General features: G+C 37.4%; 1 protein-coding gene across 50 annotated transcripts in view; it reads left to right on the forward strand.

Moving 5' to 3' along the window:
- Positions 1 to 23,399, forward strand: part of MYT1L (myelin transcription factor 1 like) — a 616,195-nt gene that overhangs the window by 145,496 nt on the left and 447,300 nt on the right. For all 50 annotated transcript variants that reach the window (XM_058287946.2, XM_058287952.2, XM_058287963.2 and 47 more), the window contains exon 3: positions 19,929 to 20,043. The gene's annotated coding sequence lies outside the window, so the exon portion shown is untranslated. The remainder of the gene's footprint in view (positions 1 to 19,928; positions 20,044 to 23,399) is intronic.

Raw genomic sequence — 23,399 nt, forward strand, 5'->3', positions numbered from 1 at the left:
CCTTTACGAGGGCTTTAAGAGAGATCTTCTAATCTCTGTAACTTTTTCTTATGTCTGCATAAAATTGTGTGATAAAGCAGGTGTGTAAGTATAGCTGACCAGAGACTGACTCAAGATTTAAATGGGTACATTTAAGGAGGGACTTGGTTAATCTATTTATAAAAGTGGCTGGATTTTTGTCAAACGTTTGTGAAATCTATTTAATTTTATCATAGTTACCTGCCCCTTAAGGGCAGCCTTTTTTCATACCTTCTGTTATACAGGTTAAAAAGAGGACCATGTGAGGAAGGTCAGCGGACTCTGACTGATAGTTCCTGGGTGGGTTAATGGTGGGAGCTGTGGTGGGGCTTGCAGGGTGTTCATTGGGGTCTTGAGTATGCATAGAATCTGTGGTTTTTCTTCAGGTATAGTTGAAGATGTAAGGATAATGTATGTGTTCTGATATGTGCAATTATAAGAGTGGGTGAGGTGTTGGAATTCTTTGATGTTTGTGGCAGGATTTTCAGAGAACGAGCCTAACTGGTTTTTTATCTGACTTAAATCTCTGAGTGAGAAGGGAATGTGCACTTTATTCTTTCAGCTTCTGCTATTTTTCTGAGAGGTGGGAGGAGTGTTGATGTTTGTGCAGAATGAAGAGGTGGAGAGGGCTTAACTTTGTGTTTATGGAGGTGGAGGTGGACAGTGAGGAGTGGGAAGGATGTAGTCCTCGCCAACATGTATGAGGAGGGCAGAAAACAGCATGGTAGAGGGCCGAGGGGCAGAAGGTGGCAGCAAGGATGAGGATGGAGACAAAGTTGGAGGCACATCGGGAGAGGGTGCAGGAGGAGCTTGGCTTGCCGGATCGAAGTTGAGATTTTCAGGAGATTTGGGAGGTGGGTGAGAGGGAGATGAAGTTTTTGAGGTGGTTTCTGGTATAAAAGAAGAATTTGGTAGGAAGAACAGGATTTGCAGAAGGAGGGGAAGTTCACTCCCTGGATTGCAGGCAGAAACGAAGGAAAATGGCAGCCTGAACATAAGGAACCTCAGACTACTAGCCACTGTGCTGGATGCAGTTTTCTAAGTTTTAGAAAATTTGGAAATCCAAAGTGTCGTGTTCCAGCCATTTACTTTCATTGTTTCGCCACAGAGGTTGAATAGACAATAAATTTTTTAGGTCTGATGTCTCCTTCTGGGTACAGAGTTTTAACATTGTGAAGAAGATGGCCTAAGGTATGGATTTTTTGGGAGGGACAAAATTGAATTCCTTGTTTTAGGTGGTTTGGGCAAGACTAAGGATCTCTAGAAAGGAAAGAGACAGGTATCCCTGAATCAGTCAGAAAGTTCCAAGGAAACAGGAAACTATGCTTGGAACCAAGTGTTTCTGGAGCCACGGGGTTTCTTCCCATGAGGATGGAAGCTTCCTGCCCACCATGGCCCTCGGGGACAGTGAAGATCACTGACCTAGCCCTAGGTTTTTTTGATGGGTTGTCCTGGACAACAGAAAAAGGAGAGAGAGAGAGCAGGATCCTCTGGTGGAGAAATCCTTGACTTACCCAGCTATGATTCAGTGTCCGGTGTTGGATGGGTTCTCAGCAGCAGCAGGGGGAGATTTCTTACCAATCAATCAGTCTCAACATGACCCCAATCCCGGGTTTTGGCACCAAATGTTAGAGAAAAACAGTGCTCACTGGGACACAAAGACTGATGATGATTGTAGGCAGGATGTTTATTGGGAAGTTCTCCCAACAGAAGGGGTCTGAAGATTAGACTTCAGCCCCCCAGATGGCACGGCAGGACTGTGAAGGAAGACTTCAGCCTGTCCCTGGCAGAGGTGGTCATGGATTTATCCAGTATATCTATAGAGAGAAACATGCTTAGTTAGTGGACGTGGGTTGGGGACTAGGGTAAGACCCAAGAGCCAAAGGGATTGTTAGAGGTTGGTGGGCTAGGGGTAGTGAATTCTAGGGATGCAGCGGGGGGGTTGATAGTATCATGTGGCTTCTTTGTCTATTCTTGTGAGGAAATAAACTGTATCTGAACATGTAGGCTCTGGATGGGGGCTCTTCTATGTCACAGGAATGCAAGTCACTGTTTGTTAAACATTGTAAACCTTGTCATCAGTTAATCATTATAAACCTTGTAAGGGAGAAACCTCTAGCACTTTTGGCCTTTTCTGGTACCACTGAGGCATTTTTCATTTTATAATCTGTGTACATGTTACCTTGTATTCTGATTTACTTTTCACTTATCATTTTTTGAACACTTCCATGCATTAACACTGAACATATATTTATCATTATGTGTGACTATACATTTGGTCATATCAAAGGATTATACTTTATTAGTGTTTTCCCTATAGGTAGCTATTAGTAATGTTTTCCATATTTTCAAAATTGTAAATAGGTTCAGCATGAATCAGTTTTTTCAGGTTATGCCCTTCCTTCCTCTCTCTCTCCTTTTAGTCCTCTCTCCTTTCCTGTCTTCCTTCTCTTCTTTCTCTTTCCTCTCTCTCCCTCTTTTCTTTCTTTCTTTTCCAAGAAGTGAACTTATGAGGCAAAGATAGAACTTCCACAGATTTTAAAATTAAAATTTATCAGAGAGGAAACGTACATTTGCACATTTCTATGGATTTTATCTGTTTCCAAACAATATTTCTAGTAGATGTTTTGCAAGAAACTAAATCTGGTAGTTGAATTGCTGTGTGTTATAAACTTTACAAACAGCTACAACTATGAGGAACATTTGTGAAAATGTTTAAGTTTTCCTTATACTGAGAAAGTTCTTACCTAGGTATTACCTTATAGGACCATCAGATACAGTATGGTGATATGTATGAACATTAGAAACCTACAATTTATTTGAAGATCATTTTGAAGTTAAAGACGGGGAAATGAACATTAAGCCATGATTCCATTCACTCAGAGACAACTACCATTTAACACGTTGATGTATCTCTGGGTATTCCTTTCTAAATGCATATATATATAAATTCATTTTTATAGCCTTGGGGTCACACTGTTAATACTTGTCTGTAGTTTGTTGCTCCTTCTCCCACTTGCTCTTCATTTAAATTCCCCTAGGTAACCTCTCCTCATCCTTCATATTTCTCATTAAATGCCCTTTCTTCAGGGGATCCCTCCCTGCCAGCCAGGATCAGATCTGCCTCTAAGACACAGTCCCAGTGCCACTGTACTTTCATCTTCAAAGCACTCACCACTGCTGAGTTTACTTCATGAGGATGGTGATTTGATTAACATCTGTAACCCCACCAGACAGAAACTCCTCAAATTGCATGATCGTACTAGTTTCACTCAACATATATTTGTTATATGAATGAAATTCATGTGTGCTATTCCACAGTATTAATTATTCTTTGAAAGATAACTTTATTGACTACCTAATAAGTCATTGAGTTGCTTTACTAAAATTTATTTAATAAATATTCCCCTACTGTTGGAATTTCCATTATTTCTAATTGTCCACTATTTTAAAAGTTAAGCTTCATTCTGCATTAATCTATGCCTACATCTCTTGATTATTTTTATGGATAAGTTCCATAAAAGAAGTAAAAGTACAAGGTTGAAGATAAATCTGCACCAAAATTCTACATAGCTGATTTGGTTACATACTGGCAGAGTCTATTAAGTTATACATTTGGTGTATGTAGCAAAAGGAGGAGTCACACTTTCTAGATTGTTTCAGAGAGTTTCAGAATGCAAAGGGATTAGGGATATATATCCCCTGTCTAACAAATTTATGTCCCTTAGAGCAGATCCCATATGAGGTAAGCTTGGTGATAAGTTGGGGAAGATTGTTCAGTCATTTTTTCTACATGCATCTGCCCAGTGTCTACCCGGGACCAAGCATTATGAATATTTTCAGTAATGTACTAGAAATCTAAACTTGGTTCATCGTTCTCACAAGCATATAAATGCCATCAGGGCAGGAATCTTGACCATCTCATTCACTTCATAGTTTCTGACACATGGTAAATGAACAAATGCTTTTTTTTTCTCCTGTTTCACCTGTCCGCTTTTTCACTGTTTTCTTTTCCTTGTATTCCTGTGACTTACTTGAACATATTTTAGAATTGCATACTGATTTGTGTATAATGTTTTTGTGTATATCTCTTTGTATAGCTTTAGTGGTCACTCTATATAGTACATTATATTCCATTATATATAATTTATCACAGTATACTGATATTGACAATTTTACCTGTCTGAGTGATGTATAGGAATCTTATCTCCCTTTATGTCCCTTTACCCTCCCCCTTTTGTAATATGTCAAATATTTCCTTTACATACATTATTGCATTGAAAACCTTTTTTTTCCTTTACATGACAGGGCCATAATGTATAGTATAATATCTTATTTTGCCAGGGTTGCTATAACAAAGTACCTCAGACTAGTATTCTTAAAAAACAGGAATTTATTGCCTCAGAATTTGAAGGTAAAAAATCCAATTAAAGTAACAGTAATATCTTGTTTTCTCTGAGGTCTGCAGTGTTCTGTTGGTGGCTTGTCAACCATATCTCAATACCTGTAGCAGTCACAAGGCCATCTCTCTCCCACCCTGTCTCTTCCTATTGTATCCAAATTTCCTCTCCTAAGGACACCAGTAATACAGGATTACGGCCTACCAGATTCAATTTGGCTTCACCTTAATTAATAAAATCTTCAAAGATCCTATTTACAAATGGGTTCGCACCCACGGGACCATGAGTTAGGATTTGAAACTGTCTTTTTCGAGGGCATGATTCAGTCCATAACATACACTAATTTTAAAAATTCTTTTAAAGTTTTGCAAACTTTTAATTGATGCTATAGCCAAGAAAACAAAATAAACTGTAGGAAACACAAGATGCCTGAAATTCCAATGTGCCTTTTTTCCTGCAGGTAGTAGTGTCTACACTACCCTACATGAACTCTTCCAGGCATGATTATAAATAGACAATTTGTTTCTTAGGCATCATCCCATCTCCTCTTCCTTTCTACTTCTTTCTAATAGCCTCAAACTCTCCTCTCTCCTCAAATCACAATCTTGTTTCCATTCTCACAGGCCCTTACTCTTAGCTGACCTTCATCTTCCTCAATAAATGTGTTAGCTGATCTCTCCACTGCTTCTTCTTTAGTCCACTCCCTGCATCTCTCTCTCCTGATCGGGAGCTTCTTAATACATTACTTCATTTATTTTCTTCTCCCTCCTTCCCAAGGCTGCTTTTCTACAACATAACCCTGATCACATCATTTTCCTGTATGAAAATCTTTAAGGCTTTCCCAGATCCTGCAGGATAAGATTTAAACTCCTCACAGGGGGGTATTATCCAAACATGCCATTCTCTTTCATTGCTATGAGCTCTTTGTGTGTACTCGTTTCTCTCCATGTTATTTCCTTCTGTGCCTGATCTCATGATGATACAAACTGCTCTTTTGTGAACCTTCCCCAACTCCCATAGTGGAACTGTTTACTTCTTTAGTCATCCCAAAGTACTCTCTGCATACCTCTATTGTGACATTTCTGACTTAGAATGTAACAATGGCTTTATATATATATATATATATATATATATATATATATATATATATATATAAAATGTCTCACCCTCTAAAGGAGTCTAAACGCTCTGTCTAGAGGCATGGAATATTGATCTCTTTATCTCTACTGCCCGTCTCAGTTCCTGCTATTGTAGGGCTCCTCTACGGTATTTTGGTAGAGAGATAGAGATTCTCAAACCCTGCCATTTCCATCACTCTTCTTTCCCCAAAGTTTCCACTGGAGATATACACAACAAAGAATAGTCACATGGAAAGCAGAGCATGCTTCTATTACTAGATGCAAGGTATTGAATATGCCATGGTATTGTACTTTGATAAATCTTAGCAACAACATGCTTCTACCTTCCCATCTCATCCTAAATCCTAAATTCAACCTTTCTGATTGCTACCCTCTGGCATTCTCCCCTGCGGAAAAGAGAGAGATTGAAAATGGCAGTGAGCTTGTATTTATGCTTATATGTGTATGAACATACAGCAAGAGGGAGAAGGAGAGAAGCTAAAAGATGACTGGCTCACACTGAAGAAGAAGAAGCCTAACTCCACCAGCTTCCTGACTGCCTGGAAAATAAATATCCTCTGAATGAATATTGACTTCTGGTCTTAGCTATCCTGGCTTATTTGCATTTTCTGAAGACCAATTCTTGAAAAAAAATTAAGCTCGAAGGTATTAATTTCTAATACGGGGGTTTGAGTCTTTGACATGGATACTGATTTAGATATTAGGTTAATGCAAATGGAATTGAAGTCTCAGACCATGAATTTTAAGTCATTGTAACTAGGATCAACACATCTTTATTAATCAAAATAGAAACCATTACAATCAACACGTTTTTGCCAATAAGAAATGTTTGTTTTTCCTGTAATGTAAAAATCCATTCTTTGGGGTTTGACAAACTCTTGGAAAGCATTTTCTGCATCCTGTTAGTTGTGGAAGCATTTTCCCTGCAAAAATTTGTCAAGATGCTTGAAGACGTTGCAGTCAGTTGGTGAGAGGTCAGTTGAATATGGCAGATGAGGCAGAACTTCGTAGCCCAATTACTTCAACTTTTGAAGCATTGGTTGTGCCATTGCATGTTGTCATAGAGAACTGGACCCTTTCTGTTGACCAATGCTGGCTACAGGCATTGCAGTTTTCAGTGCAGCTCATCAATTTGCTGAGCATACTTATCAGTTGTAATGGTTTTGCTGGGATTCAGAAAGCTGTAGTGGATCAGACCAGCAGCAAACCACTGGTGACCATGACCTTATTTTGGTGCAAGTTGGGCTTTGGGAAGTGCTTTGGAGCTTCTTCTCAGTCCAACCACTGAGCTGGTCATCCCAGTTGTCTTATAAAATCCACTTTTTGCTGCACGTCACAGTCTGATCAAGAAATGGTTCGTTGTTGCATAGAATAAGAAAAGATGACACTTCAAAACGACTGTATTTTTAATTTTCAGCCAACTCATGAGGCACCCACTGATCGAACTTTTTCACCTTCCCAATTTGCTCCAAATGCTGAATGACCATAGAATGGTCGACATTGAGTTCTTTAGCAACTTCTCATATAGTTTAAGAGGATCAGCTTCGATGACTGCTCTCGGTTGGCCATTGGTCAACTTCCTATGCCCAGCCACTATGCTTCTCATCTTCAAGGCTCTTGTCTCCTTTGCAAAACTTTTTGAACCACCACAGCAGTGTACATTCGTTAGCAGTTCCTGGACCAAGTGCATTGTTGATGTTGCAAATTGTCTCAGTTGCTTCACAACCCATTTTTAACTCAAGAAAATTGCTCGAATTTGCTTTTTTTGTCTAACATCATTTCTATAGACTAAATATAAAATAAATAGAAGTAATGTCATTAGCAAAAAAACTTAATGCAAGAAATGCACATTAAGATAATGTATATCATGACCACATTTTTAAAGTATGTATGCCAATATCAAACAGCAAATTTCAACAATGCAAAACCACAATTATTTTTGTACCACCTTAATTTTGCACCACCTTATTAAGTGCCCTTCCCTAGCTCTCCAAATCACATCATAAAGTCAGGTATTTATGTACCTTTTGATTAAGTCTCTCTAATCCCCCTTCTCCTTGGTCATAGCCTCTATAGATAAAATTAAGGCTAGATTTGTGAATACAGTAAATTTTACCGGTTTTCTCTATGAAAATAAGGTAAATAATATCCCATTGGCCCTATTCTTAGGATTGTTTCAAAGATTAAATGAAATTATTAACATGAATATGGATTATAACCAAAAAAAGTTATTTTCCTAACACTTGTGAAGAGATTAGTTGGTGGAGACTTACACGGAAGAATCTCCTTTCTCCAACACCTTTCATGCAATTTCCTTGTAAGAGAAACAGATGCACGTTTTAGAGAAAGCCACAGCATACTACCTAATTCTTGGCATTTCATCATGGGAAGGTAAAGAATATCCACTCAACAGAATCTGTTAGAATTTTCTAGCAGCCTTGGTTTCGGTTAAAATGTTTATATAGTTAAGACAAACTATACAATCATCACCTTTGAAAAACAGTAATTTATATGAATTCTAAGAGGGGGCATGCTGCTACAATTCTACTTTTCTACTCAAGGATTCCCTGGAAATTTGGATCTGATCCTTGGAAGTCAGTATATCGAAGATAAACAAAGAGTTAAAAAAACTTTCCTGAGTGTGCACACACAGACACACACAGACATCATGACACACATTTCCATCAAGCTAATTTCACTGCCACAGGCATTCACTCTTTTTTATTGTTAGAGAAGGTGTGAGTTTATAAAACAATCATGCATAAAATAAATAAAGGATTCCCATACACTATCCTACCACCACCTTATATTGGACCGGGCCATTTATTACAACCAATAATAGCACTTTCTTATAACTACATTTTTTCACAGTATTTACCTGTTACAATTGATGATAGATTATTAACATAGTTCTATTTCTTGTCCATTATTTACTTTAGGGTATTTTCCCCATATACCCCACTATTATTAACACCTTGTATTAGTATCATACATTTGTCATAATTCTAAATCTAAGAAAGAATATTCTTAGATTTGTACTATTAACTAAAGTCTATCATCTATAATAGAATTCACTTGTGTTGTACAGTATTATGTTCTATCTTTTAATATTAGTACCAGTAATATATGCATCCTAAAATTTACCCTTTTAACTATATTCACCTATTTAGTTTGGTTCTGTTGGTTACACTCACAAAAGTGTGCTACTATCCCCACTATCCATTTTCTTCTAGGAGTCCTGGTTCTTATATTTAGGTCTTTAATCCATTTTAAGTTAATTTATGTATGTGGTGTGAGATAGGGGTTCTCTTTCACTCTTTTTCATATAGGTATCTCAGCACCATTTGTTGAAGAGACTATTCTTTCCCAGTTGAGTGGACTTGGCAGTCTTATCAAAAATCAGTTCGCCATAGATGTAAGGTCTATGTCTGAACTCTCAATTCAATTCCTATGATCTGTATATCTATCCTTGTACCAGTACCATGCTGTTTTGACCACTGTACCTTCGCCTTAAGCTTTAGAGTCAGGACATATGAGTCATCCAAATTCATTCTTCTTTTTCAAAATATTTTTAGCTATTTAGGGCCTCTTACCCTTCCATATAAATGTGATAATTGGCTTTTCCATTTCTGCAAATAGGCTGTTTGAATTTTGATTGGGATTGTGTTGCATCCATAAATCAATTAGGGTAGAATTGACATCTTAACAATATGTAGTCTTCCAATCCATGAACATGGACTGTCTTTCCATTCGCTTGGGTCTTTGACTTCTTTTAGCAATTTTTTCTAGTTTTCTTTACATTCTTAGTTAAATTTATTCCTAAATATTTTATACTTTTAGTGGTTATTATAAACCATTTCTTTTATCCCCCCCCCCGATTACTCATTACTAGTGTATAGAAATAATACTGACTTGTGTGCTAAACTTGTATCCCATCATTTTGCTGAACTTATTATCTCTAGTAGCTTTGTTGTAGATTTTTCAGGACTTCCTATATATAGGATCACATCCTCTGCAAATAGTAAATGTTTTACTTCTTCCTATCTGTTTTAGTCAGCCCAAAGGGATGCTGATGCAAAATACCAGAGATCTGTTCGTTTTTATAAAGGGTATTTATTTGAGGCAGAAGCTTACAGTTACCAGGCCATAAAGCGTAAGTTACTTCCCTCACCAAAGTCTGTTGCCACGTGTTGGAGTAAGATGGTTGCTGACATCTGCCAAGTGTTCAGGGTTCCTGGATTCCTCTCTTCCTGGGGCTTGGTTCTCTCCAGGCTCAGCTGCCCTCTCTCCACAAGGCCAGTTGTAGACTATCAGTCAACTTGGGGTTCTATCCCTCTCCTTGGGGTTCTATTCTCTCCTGGCTCAGCTGCTCTGCTCCTGTGTGTGCTTACTTCCTGGGCTCCAGCCCAAAACTCCCAACTCTGTCTTTTGCCATATTTTTTATCTGTGAGTCCCCACCCACCAAAGTGTAACATTTGAAATGACTTCTCAACTCACTTTGAAGTCTCCAAGCCACTCAGTGCCCTACTGATGTGTCTGATTCAATCAAAGCCCTAATCATAATTTATTTAAGTAAAAGTGAAATTTCAGACACACCAGTTTACAAACATAATCCAATATCTATTTTTGGAATTCATAAACAATATCAATCTGCTACCCTATCCAATTTGAATGCCTTTTATTTCCTTTTCTTGCCCAACTTCTCTGTCTAGAACTTCGAGTACAATGTTAAATAACAGTTGTGATAGTGGGCATCTTTTCTTGTTCCTGATCTTACAGGGAAAGCTTTCAGTGTTTAATCATTGAGTATGATGTTAGCTGTGTGATTTTTATATATGCCCCTTATCATGTTGAGGAAGATTCCCTCTATTACTATTTTCTAAGTGCTTTTATCAAGATACCATGCTAGGGAAGTGGATTTGGCCCAGTGGTTAGGGCATCCGTCTACCACATGGGAGGCCCATGGTTCAAGCCCCAGGCCTCCTTGACCCATGTAGAGCTGGCCCATGTGCAGTGCTGATGCACACAAGGAGTACCCTACCATGCAGAGGTGTCTCCTGTGTAGGGGAGCCCCACGCGCAAGGAGTGCACCCCATAAGGAGAGCCACCCAGCATGAAAGAAAGTTCAGCCAGCCTAAGAATGCCCCTGCCCACACAGAGAGCTGACACAACAAGATGACGCAACAAAAAGAAACACAGATTCCTGTGCCTCTGACAACAACAGAAGTGGACAAAGAAGAAGACACAGCAAATAGACACAGAGAACAGACAACCGGGGAGGGTGGGTAGGGGGAGGGGAGAGAAATAAATAAATAAATAAATCTTTAAAAAAAAAAGAAACTATGCTAGATTTTGGCAAATTCCTTTTCTGCATCAATCCAAGATGATCATGTGATTTTCCCCCTTCATTTTGTTAATGTGGTGTATTACATTAATTGATTTTCTTGTGTTGAATACCTAGGATAAAACCCACTTGATTGTGTTGTATAATACTTTTAATGTTCTGTTGGCTTTGATTTGCAAGTATTTTGTTGAGGATTTTTGCATCTATATTCTTAATAGAAATTGGTCTGTAGTTTTCTTTTCTTGCAGTATCTTTATCCTGCCTTGGCATAAGGATGATGTTGGCCTCATAGAATGAGTTAGGTGTTGTTCCCACCTCTTCATTTTTTAGAAGAATTTGAGCAGGATTGATATTAATGGTTGGAATTATTGGTAGAATTCATTTGGAAATTCATCTGGTCCTCAGTTTTTCTTTTTTGGGAAGTTTTTGATTACTGATTAAATCTCCTTGTAATTGATCTGTTGAGGTCCTCCATTTCTTCTAGAGTCAGTGTAGGTAGCTTGTGTGATTCTAGGAATTTGTCCATTTCATCTAAGTTGTCGAATTTGCTGGCCAACAGTTGTTCATCAAATCCTCTTATCCTTTATATTTCTGTGGTGTCAGTATTAATGCCCTCCTCTCATTTCTGATTTTACTTATTTGCATCCTCTCACTTTTTTTTCCTTTTGTCATTCCAGCTAAGGATTTGTCAATTTTATTGATCTTCTCAAAGAATTAACTTTTGTTTTTTTTAAATTCTCTGTATTTTTTGCAGGAGGTACTGGGGATTGAACCCAGGACCTTTTACATGGGAAACAGGTGCTCAACTACTGAACTATATCCACTCACCAGTGAGGGTTGGTTTCTTCATTTGTCTGTTGTTTGTTTTTAGGAGGTACCAGGGATTGAACCTAGGACCTTGTACATGGGAAGAGGGTGCTCAACCACTTGAGCTACATCTGCTCCCTTTCCATATTGTTTTATTCTCAATTGCATTTTTTGCTACTCTAATGTTTGTTATTTCTTTTTTTTACTGCTTGCTTTTAGATTAGTTTGCTTTTCTTTTTCTAATTCTTCCAGGTGTACAGTTAGGTCTTTGATTTTTAACTCTTTCTTCCTTTTAAAATGTTTATGGCTATAAATTTTCCTCTCAGCGTTGCCCTTGCTGCATCCCATAAGATCAGATATGTTGTCTTCATGTTTTATTCATCTTGAAATATTTTCCACTTCATTCTGTTGTGGTCATAGAAGGTGCCTCATATAATTTCAATCTTTTAAAATTTATTGAGACTTGTTTTATGACACAATATGTGTTCTATCCTGGAAAGTGATCCATGTGCACTTGAGAATAATGTATACCCTGCTGTATTGAGGTGCAGTGCTCTATGTCTGTCTGTCAGGTCTAGATAATATATGATATTATTCAAGTTCTTTGTTTCCTTATTGATCTTCTGTCTAGATGTTTTATTTATCAGTGAATTGGTATATTGAAATTATTGTAGAGGAATCTATTTCTCCCTTCAGTTTTGCCACTGTTTGACCCATGTATTGTGATGCACTGTGGTTAGGTGCATACATATTTATGATTGTTAATTTTTCTTGGTGGATTGCCCCATTTATTAATATATAATACCCTTACTTTGTCTCTTATAACAGTTTTGCTTTTAAAGTCTGTTTTGTCCAATACTAATGTAGCCATCCCAGCTTTTGGGGTTACTGTTTGCATGGAACATCTTTTATCAGTCTATTGTGTTTTTGGGTCTACAGTGAGTCTCTTGTAAGGAGCATGTTGGATCATACTTCTTTTAAATCTCTTCGGCCAATATGTGTCTTTTGATTGGGGAACTTCATCCATTAATATTAATATTCAATGATAGAACTATACAGGCAGTATTTACTTACTTCAGATATCTTATCCTTTGATTTTTGTATGTCATGTATTTTTTTTCTTTTTTTGGTTACCCTTTTAACTACCCTGACTGATGATCTTAATTTCTTCACACTACACCAACCTTCTCCCTTCTGTCTTTTCCTTTCAACCTGCATAACTCCCTTTGTAATTATTAGGGCAGTTCTTTTATTGAAAAACTCTCTCTTTCCCTCTTTTTTGAGCCATGTTTTGTTAGGTAAAGAATTTTTAGTTGGTGGGGTTTGTTTTTTTTTTTCTTTCAGTACCTTAAGTTTATCATACCACTGTCTTTTTGCCCCCATGATTTCTCATGAGAAATTGGCAATAATCTTATTGAGGATCTCTGGTCTGTAGTGAATCACTTTTCTCTTACTGCTTTCAGAATTCTTTTTATCTTTAGCATTTGCAATTCTGCTTAGAATGTGTCTTGGAGCATGTTTATTAGAATTTATTCTGTTTGGAGTACTTTGAGCTTTTTATTTACTTATTATTTTTAATATACTTTTTTTATTTTTTAAAGAAACTTAGATTACATAAATGTTACACAGAAAATATAGGGAATTCCTGTATGCCCCACTCCCTAGCCCTCCCACATTTTCCCACATCGGCAACATCCTTCATTAGTGTGGTTCATTTATTATAATTGATGAACACATCTTGGGGCATTGCCACTAGCAATGATTATAGTTACATTGTAGTTTACACTCTTTCCCACACGTTTTTGCAAGTTATTACATGAACTACAGTAGGCTGTATCTGTCATTGAAATGTCATTCAGGATCATTCTAAGTCCCCAAAATGCCCCCAAATTATGCCTATTTTTCCCTTTTCCTCCCCTCAGAACCTCCAGTGGTCATTGCCTCCACATCTGTGATAAAAGTTCTTCCATTGCTAGGATCACAACAAGTTTACAGTAGCGCAACCATAAGTTTACTCTAGTCCTTTATCCATTCCCCAATCCTGAAGATTCTGTGATGGTGATGCCCACTCCACCACTAATTGAGAGGGGGCTTAGGTCCCATGGGGCAGATGGATGGTACTATCTGGCTTGCAGTTGTAGACCCTCATTCTTCTTTGAGATGATCATTGTCAGTCATATTCTCCTTGTTAGGTGTCCTGGATGAGTCCAATTGATTGGAGAGTAGGTATTGCAAGACTTTTGAGATTCAGGGCCCAACTGGCACATGACCAGCCCAAAAATTTAAGTGTTTTGGACATATAACTATCAACTCTAGTATTAAGTATAGGTTCAAATATAAGGGAAGCAGAGCCATGCGTAGGAAAAACACAACTGAGTCCAACTCTATTACACTGGGGAGCATAAATTCCAAAGTAGGGCCCACTAGTAGGGCACCATACTCAAGCTATCTGCCCTGCCTGTAGTGTGTGGATGTCTCCAGAGCCCTCAGGAGCACTGCTGTTTGAGGTAATATTTACTTTGACAGTCTGTGTGTTCCTGCTGAGATGTGCATAAGTGTAACCTTTGAAATGACTTCCCAACTCACTTTGAAGTCTCCTAGCCATATAAACTCATTTGTCTTTACACTTTCCCCTTTTAGTCAAGGTCTTTTTCCACTTGCACTGCTAGTCAGTGCTTGGTAGTAACCCCTTGGTGCCAGGGAGACACTGAGCTTTTTAGATACATATATATCTATATCTTTCCTAAGAGTTGGGAAATTTGGGGTCATTATTTCCTCAAATATTATTTCCCCCCTTTTTCCTTCTCTTCTCATTCTGGGACACTCATGACATATTTTGTTTGTGTGCTTCATGCTGTCATCAAATCCCTGATATTCTGCTTAATTTTTCCATTCTTTTCTCTATCTGTTCTTCTGTCTGTAAAATTATGAATGTCTTGTCTTCCAGTTTGCTGATTCTTTCTTTGATCTCTTTAAATCTGCTGTTGCATTCCTCTAGTGTATTTTAATCTCTTCTATTGTGGCTTTCATACCCATATTTTTTGTTTTGTTTCTTTTTATGCGTTCAAATTTTTTTTTATGCTTACACAGTGTCTTCTTAATGTCCTTTATCTCTTTAGCCATATTTTCCTTCATCTCCTTGAATTTGCTTAGATTTGTTTGAACATCTTTGATTAGTTGTTCCAAATTCTGTATGTTCTCTGAAGTTTTACTTTGTTTTCTTGACTGGGCTGTGTCTTCCTGTTTTTTAATATGACTTGTAAATTTTTGCTGATTTCTAGGCATCCTATTATCTTGATGAATTTACTCTGAGGGTCAGTTTCTCTCTCTTGTCTAGGGTTTTATTGTTGATTGACTTTGTGTTTAGGCTAACCTTTGAGGCTTAGTTTAAATTCTTCTACACCTTGAGAATAGCTTGTGCTTAGCTGAGCAGAATCTTCATCGATTCTTACTCTGGATATGCAGTACAATTTTTAAGATTCAACTTTTTGTGCAATCATTTTACCTCCAGAAGAAAGCTTCCTTTCCTCTGTTCCTTCTCCAGGAAAGTTTATCTGTTTTGTTTTGTTTGTGTTTGTGTGTATATATATATACACACACATCCCTTTTCTTGTCTCTAAGTACTTTTGTCTGGAGGGCAAATTCTGGGAAGAGTGTCACCCCTCAGAAGATTGTCCAAGTCTGTATTTTCCAACCAAATAAGTGCCAGGATGCAACAAGGGGGGATAGGCTGGCTCATAGTGCCCTGGAGAGAAGATCAAGAAGAATGCCAAAACCCTCTCTGATAGCTCCCTGAAGCTGTGATTTCTTGGCTGTCCTTCAGGCAACTATTCCTGAGGAAGTACTGTGTCTTTAAATCTCCATCATCTCCACCCTTGTCTGGGGCAAGTTTGAAACAATGGCTGCCTCTACCTTTGTCCAGGGAAGGTTAAAACATTAGGTCAGAGCTGGAATCCAGCAATCCAAATTCACTAATCAAAAGCTGTGATCATTGCTCAGCCATGCCCACTCTTCTTTTGGGGAAAGAGGGTTTTTATTTCCCTTACTGTCACCAGTGAGTCTGTCAGGAACTAGACCCCAAGGTGGAGTGCCATGTGGTGCCAGCAGCCACCACACAGAGAGAGCTACTTACTGTTATTTACTGCAGTTTATCAGCCTCTTTCTCCTGCTCTTCCCTGAATGCTATACAGTGTTCTTCTTGCCTCCAGAGCTGTAGAACAGTTGTTCCAGACAGTTCCTGCCAAGTTTGATAGCTGTTTTAGAAGAAGGACTGAGTTCTTGAGCTCCCTACTCTGCCATCTTCCCCAGGAATTCTACATTATTCTTTTAATTATTTTGTCAAAAATTTTGATAATCCTTCCTTTTTAATACCAATAGACTCATTGTAATCTTCTAAAGATCTGCAGAGTAGTCCATATTCTGATCATTTATTACTATAAGTAATCTAATTATTTCATGTCTGGCAATTTTTAATTTTTTATTATACAGAATACTGCTTTGAAATATTTAACATCATCTGTATGCATGGATGATAAAATATATTTGTTATGCTGGATGTCTAGAACAGGAACATTTAGGTTAAAGGTAGGCACTTAGTAAATTTTCATCCACCCTGCCAAATTCCCTACAACAAAGTTGCTCCAATGTGCATTTACACAATCTATATGAAAGTCTTGTTCCCCATATCATCTCCTCAAATTTCCTTTCCTCTACTTTGAGAACCCTACTAAATCTTTCTTAAAACCCACCATGAGAAATGTGAATTTCCTTTCCAGTGTTAGTTTCTAGAACCAGTTAAATGGTTAACTTTAGATACACATCTAAGCTTGAATATATTGAATGATCAGGGCTTGGCTAGAGGTTAAATTATACATAAAGGTCTCTTTATTATCTATAAGTACCTCAAAATTGTACATTACATTTATTTATAACATCTCTTTATGATGTCAGTTATCTTGTTGGAATCAATGGTACATTATTTAAAAGTGTAGTTAAAGATGTTATTCTGACTACCAATATTGCATGGGGAGTCTAATAGCAATATTTATAATGGTAAATCCATGTATAGGAAGTAGACTTGGATCTATTTAATTGTTCAAAAGTATATTATTACACTATAAATAATTGAAATCCTCATACAAATGTGTAATTAATTTAGATTTGAAAACACACTAAGAAGAGGTACACAAGTATTTAAAAATGAATAGAGTGATGATTTAAAAATCTGCATACATCTATTTGATTCTCATTTTTTCTCAAGATGTCATTGTTTAATTACTTCTTTTCTTACATTTCCTCCTCTTATCTCATCATCTCAATCCTCTGAAAATGATCATCTTTCTCTTCCCTGAAAAACTGAAAATGGACATTTTCTATATTTCAAAGCCAACTAGATCATGTTATCAGGAGAATATTCGAAAACAAACCACATAAGCAAAGGGATGGGTTTGTTAAATTATTTTGAAGGTGTGCTTAGGAAAATAAACAAAATAAGGTTCAATGATCCTTTGGATTAATTTCTGAAACTTTGTGTCAGTTCCCTGAGAAAAATGTTCTCTTTTCCTTACTGAGGCATTGGTGAGGTAGACTTTTGTTAAGCATTTGCCTGTCTCTTATTTTTAAATGACATTAATCTGAGGATGAGGCACTGTCAAAACATGTCTCTTGTTTTTTAATCGATCTCACGTAGAACTTTTAGGGATTAAAAAATACCAACAGTATTTTCACTGACTGTTAATCCTACAGCACTGGTTCAGCTTGTCAAAAATGGCATATATGAAAGCAAAACCTTAGTTAAACAAAAGACCTTTTTGACCATTAGAAATCTTAGGAAAGCAATTAAGGCAGGAACGTGAGTGTACTCAGCTAGTGCACTGAAGCTGGCCGCCAAAGTCATTTTGCTGCCTGCACTCTGCTCTCGGATCAGTGGTGTTGAGTGGGGTACATTAAAGGGCAAGAGGAGACAAAGGGAAGACTGACTTCAGTCTCCCTCTTATCAGCGAGTGTTCAGCTTTAGATGCCCTTCTGGGGCAGTCAGATATTTGTATAGCAATTCTTAGTGCTATCTACCCAACCTTCAAACCTAAAGATGCACACTTGCTCTGTAAACAAACTTAGGAAGGAGATCTGAGCTAGTCATGTCAAATGGTTTGCCTGCTAGGAATTTATATCAAGTGCTACTGAAAGGCATTGAGGTATTCTAGGTAAAAGTTGTTGTAGCTGAAAGAAATATTTGAATATTTAGTACAGACATGTCATTGTCAGATAGAGGACCTGAGGTTCAGAGAGGTTCAGTGACGCATCATGTGTCCACACCAAGATTGGCCGATGTGGGTTTTCCTAACCCATCAATAATGCATAAATATGACACTCCATGTCATTAATACTTAATTAAAAGAATAAATATATCTTCTTTAAACAATGATATGATATCAAAACCAATAATGTCAAGATTAATATGCCTTATTATAACCTGAGGTGAGAGGTAGACCATCAAAATGTTCAGAAAGTAAGAATAAACGATGCCAGATTTCACTAAACATTAATCTGCATCAACCCTCGTATTAAAAATCAGTAGTGACTAGATAAAGAATGTCCTCTTCTCTCTTCTCCATCTTGCAAAGGCATAGACTCTAAATTCTAAACTTTAGTGATTAGAGTACAAGATTGAAGATACAGGGGAAATAGTTGTTCAACCTAGATAGATCCTCACTTTAGAATGTAGGTGATTTCTAGGTGTTATGTCTGATATGAGAATGATTTGGGAGCCGTTGACTTTGTCACATAAAAGTGAGGCATACAAATCATACTGTAAATAAAAGAACACAGTGTTAAGAAGAATTTCTCGCTTGTATATTATGTGTGTGTGAGGGTGTGTCCATCTGTGTGTGCTTTGGGTATTGGTAAACAAAACACAACATTCTCCTCAGTGATACTCTAGTTGAGTTGCCTGTATGTTGCTGTAAATAAAATCCCAACTCATAATTTATATTAAAAACTGAATACATTTAGAAATATCACAAAACAACTCCACACTCACAATTCTAGGCTTCGACACAAAACAAGCATATTAACGCTCTTTCTAGTTTTGCCTTGACTTTTCAGGGCAATTTTAAAATCTTTCTAGCTCGATGTGCATATTTTTGAGTTATTCTGTTCTTTATGTCTTTGTTTCAGTAAATTCTTATGAAGGAAAATAATAAAAATCTGTTATGGCTGCATGTTATGGGCTGCCTGTGTATTTCATAGGAAATTGCATCATCTTATTTCAAATCCCACTTGCTAAGCACCCTGACTATTTTCTTTATTGCGAGGTAAGATGCAAGAAGTTTAGTACAGTATCTTTTAGAGGATTTATGGTAATGCTGCCGAATGTAGCTGATCATAAACAGCATGGAGAGCCCCTAAGGGTCTCTTCATTTTCCTGACACACTCCACTACTGCCCATTAACACTTTGTCTGTTATTGCCATAGACTCAATTTAATGAGCATCTTTGAGTTTTGAGGTCTACACCGCAAACAATAGCTTCAACAACTGAGGCACCTAGCTCCCTTCACTTTTCACTTTCTAATACATCTTTTTGAAAATAAAATAAAATAAATTCTGTCTTTGACAGTATGCTATGGAATAATCTGGTATTTTCTGTTCAAATTAGAGTAGTCCATGGTCCATAATACTGAGCCAATGCATTGCAGAAAACCTTCATAGCTAATGAATAAATTCTAAATGTACATTGAGAGAACTTCTTGTGTTGTTTTTCTACTAAGATAAAAATGAGCTGACAGTAGGAAAACACCATTGTCATCAACAGACTATATTTTGTGATGAATGAAAGCCCATTTTGTCCAATAAATAGTTATGCATTGAAAATAATTATTAAATTATTTCTTAATTGCATCAAGGTAATAAAGAAGGCAATAACCTTACAAAATCGGTGGTAATTGGTCAGTCTAAATATTAAGTGCACTTAGTTTTACCTTCAAACTTAGACGGGTGTTTCAAACTGTTAAATATCTTGGATGTTTTAAAAGCAATTTCTTCTTATCCGTTATGAACTTTCATTATGGTATTTCTGAGTAAAATCATTTATGTTTCCTAATGGTGCCGTTTCCTTAAATCTAACTCTTTTTTTGTAAATATAATAGCACGAAAGAGGGTATTCTTTTTGGTCTTTCTTCTCTTCAGTTAGTTATATTGTCGTTGTTGTTTTTGTCCTTTAGAAATGAACATGAAGGAGAATTGGTGAAATCACCTCCAGCAGGCGTCTTGGAATCTTGACCGACTGTGAGAGCAAAGCCGTGTCCTAAGAGCAATTACCCCGGAGAATGAGTTCAGGTACATCTACCCTAGCACAGCACTCTCGAGAGATTTTTGACAGTTCATTTCCTCTTGTGGTTTTCCACTGCCGCTCTGACTAACTAGTCTGATCTTAGCTGTCTGGTGCTGCGTCGCTTCTGGGAGGCAGTTAAAAGTTCTGTTGTGCAGCCTCTCCAAACAAACAATTCATGCCAAAAAGAGCCATTTGCAGTTAAATTAGATGATGCATACATTGCTCTCGCAACTAAAGCTATATAGGGCAGGAATAAATGTGCATTCTCGGAGGAGTCCTTAGGATTGCCGAGGGGAAGGAAGTGATACCAGTGACCCTCAAGTGGAAGTTTCATTTCAAATAATTGAAAGAAGAATCCACACTTGCCACAGACGTACCTGATTGGTAAAGTTTACAGATTCCGGTTTGGAGCAGCGGGCCTGAGGGTCTACATATATCAAAAGATTGCTGCCTTGACAATCTTTGTATATGTGAGGCATATATATTTTTTGTAGGGAATCCAGTAGGCTAGGGGTCGACCTGAATATAATGTGACCAAATGCTCAGGCCCTGCAGCGTCTCAGCTTCTGAAGGTGTGGATGAGACTGACATCAGAAGGTAGGGTATTATCTTCTCAGTACCCGCATTCGGAACTACATTTTACACATGCTACTTGCTGGAGAAAGAGAAGAAGATTCTGGTAATGTAGTAATTTCTCGGGACATTCTATAAGAAAAGCTCTGGCATGCCTTTTAAGGTTCACTGTGCAATAGTCATTTATTTGTCTGCCGATGATCCCATTTGACTGTCTGATAATAGAACTACTTACTACTCCATGGAAACGAGAGGCTGGGATTGTCTTCCATATGCTGCAACCTGGTGGGTGCTGCAAGCTTAAGGAGCTTTATGAACTGGCATAATAGGTCACAGTTGTTCTAATTATTTCTCAGTCTATACCCTAGTCACTTTCCCTGAAGAAACCTGCTGCATTCATTGGTTCAGTCTTGGAAAAGCTTTATATTTAATGATATGTTTCCCTAGGGGCAAAAACAACCAAACCAAACAAACAAACAAAAAGCTGTTCATATTGAGGGTTAAATTCATTCTTGGCATTAAAATCAGTTAAAGCTTCTAAACTGCAGGTATTTCATACATAGAGGCTATTTTGTTTTGTCTAATGTCATTGAGTTTTGGTAATAAGAATGTTTAAAGGAATATTTTATATGGGTCTAATCTTTTTTTTCAGTGAAGATTTATTGAATTGCCATGTTCATTCTCATTTAAAAGAGAATTATAAATATAGTCTAATATAAAGTATTCAAATACAAATCTCGCCATGAAATTACTAAAAATACCAATAAGCTAGTTTCGAAAGAGAAATACATGTTTACACTCAAAACCGTCCTTGAACAGACCTCTTGGTTGGAACATAACATTTGCTTTTGAGAGCTGTACATTTTCAAAATGAGTAGAAAAAGTTGGACTTGTTCAAAGAAGAAAAAGATATGTCAAAGTTCAAGAAGGTCCTAAAATCTTCCTATTTTATATTCTTTACCACCCACTTGTCTGCCCTCTTTTTGTGTATCAATCATATTTACTTCATTTGGATGCTGGAGTTAGCAGACTGTTTTGTGTTTTAGAGATGAACTTATTTACCAAACAATCTCCAAGGACCTCCAAATTTAATTAGATAATAACAACAACAATCACAACTAACACTTGAGTAATTCGTCTGCCAAGTATGTTTTATGTATGCTTTCATTCATTCCCCACTATATGTCAATTCATCTTTTACTTTTAGCGCTTGGGTAATAATACACATAAGGACCAACATAAGATAGCTGCACAAATGTAAATAATGCTTATATTTATTTTTTATGATCTCTATTGGATTTTTAAAAAAATTTTTTGTCATTCTTTTATCCTTTAAGATTAAGATTTGGTCCTCAGGGATAGTCAATATTTATTTCCTGTGTATGTGTTATAAATATTTTAATTCATGAAAGAAGAAATAAAATTTTATAAATAAAACACTAAATTGAAATAAAAAGATTAGCATTACAAAATGGGCATAAATAATGGGTTCCTGGAACAAAAGATAAATCTTCACATGATCGCCTACAAAACGACAATTTATAAACCCTTTTTTTTTTAAGATTTACTTATTTATTTATTTCTCTCCCCTTCTCCCTCCTACCCCCGCCCCAGTTGTCTGTTCTCTGTATCTATTTGCTGCGCCTTCTTCTTTGTCCGTTCCTGTTGTTGTCAATCTCTGTTTCTTTTTGTTGCATCATCTTGTGTCTCTCCGTGTGGGTGGCACCATTCTTAGGCAGGCTGCACTTTCTTTCATGCTGGGCGGCTCTCCTTATAGGGCACACTCCTTGCGCGTGGGGCTCCCCTACGCAGGGACACCCCTGCATGGCAGGGCATTCTTTGCGTGCATAAGCACTGCACATGGGCCAGCTGCACACGGGGTCAAGGAGGCCCAGGGTTTGAACCGCGGACCTCCCATGTGGTAGATGGACACCCTAACCACTGGGCCAAGTCTGCTTCCCTATAAATCCTGATATCACACAAATCAGGTCAAGCAAACTTAGTCTTTATAGAATCAGATAGTAAATATTTTAGGGTTTGTGGGCCATTCAGTTTCTATAGAATAACTACTTATCTCTGCCATTATGATGCAAAAATAGCTAGAGACAATACATGAATGAGCATGACTGTATTCCAATGAAATTTTATTTATAATAATAGGCAGCAAGCCAACCAAGGGCCCCAGGTTGATAACTTGTAACTTGGATCTGAAGTTAGAGTTATTAATTTTAAGCAACATTTTTGGAAAAGGGAATATAATTCTTACACTCTTTTCAAATTTTAGTACTTGAAAAGTCACAGAATACTGTTTAAAATGACTGTTCACGGATATGCTGCCCCACAGATGTCATGGGTTGAGTCTCTTGTGAACTCCAGAAAATTATGTTCTCAAGCTAACCCGTTCCTGTTTGTATATGTGGGACCTTTTGGTTAGATTTGGTTAAGGGATCTTTTGATTAGATCAGTTTTGATTCGATCACTCCAGCTAAGGTCCTTTGATTAGATTGTGGGACCCATGGTGTATCCTAATCCTTTTACTGGAGTCTTATATAAATGGGACAAACATGTAAAGACACACAGAGAAAGAGAGCTACCATTTTTACCTTACCACGTGAGAGAGGACTCCAAGATAACCTACAGCTTTAAAATGACAGAAACCCTAAGAGGCTGGAGGCTGGAATCAGTGGAGCTGCCTGAAGCTGAAGAGATGTAGTCCAGGGGCAGATGAGACCTATACCTAATCACCCACAGCTGAGTTTGGGGAGAAAGGGAACCCAGAGAAGAGAAA

Source organism: Dasypus novemcinctus, chromosome 25 (assembly GCF_030445035.2).
Source record: "Dasypus novemcinctus isolate mDasNov1 chromosome 25, mDasNov1.1.hap2, whole genome shotgun sequence".
Taxonomy (NCBI): domain Eukaryota; kingdom Metazoa; phylum Chordata; class Mammalia; order Cingulata; family Dasypodidae; genus Dasypus; species Dasypus novemcinctus.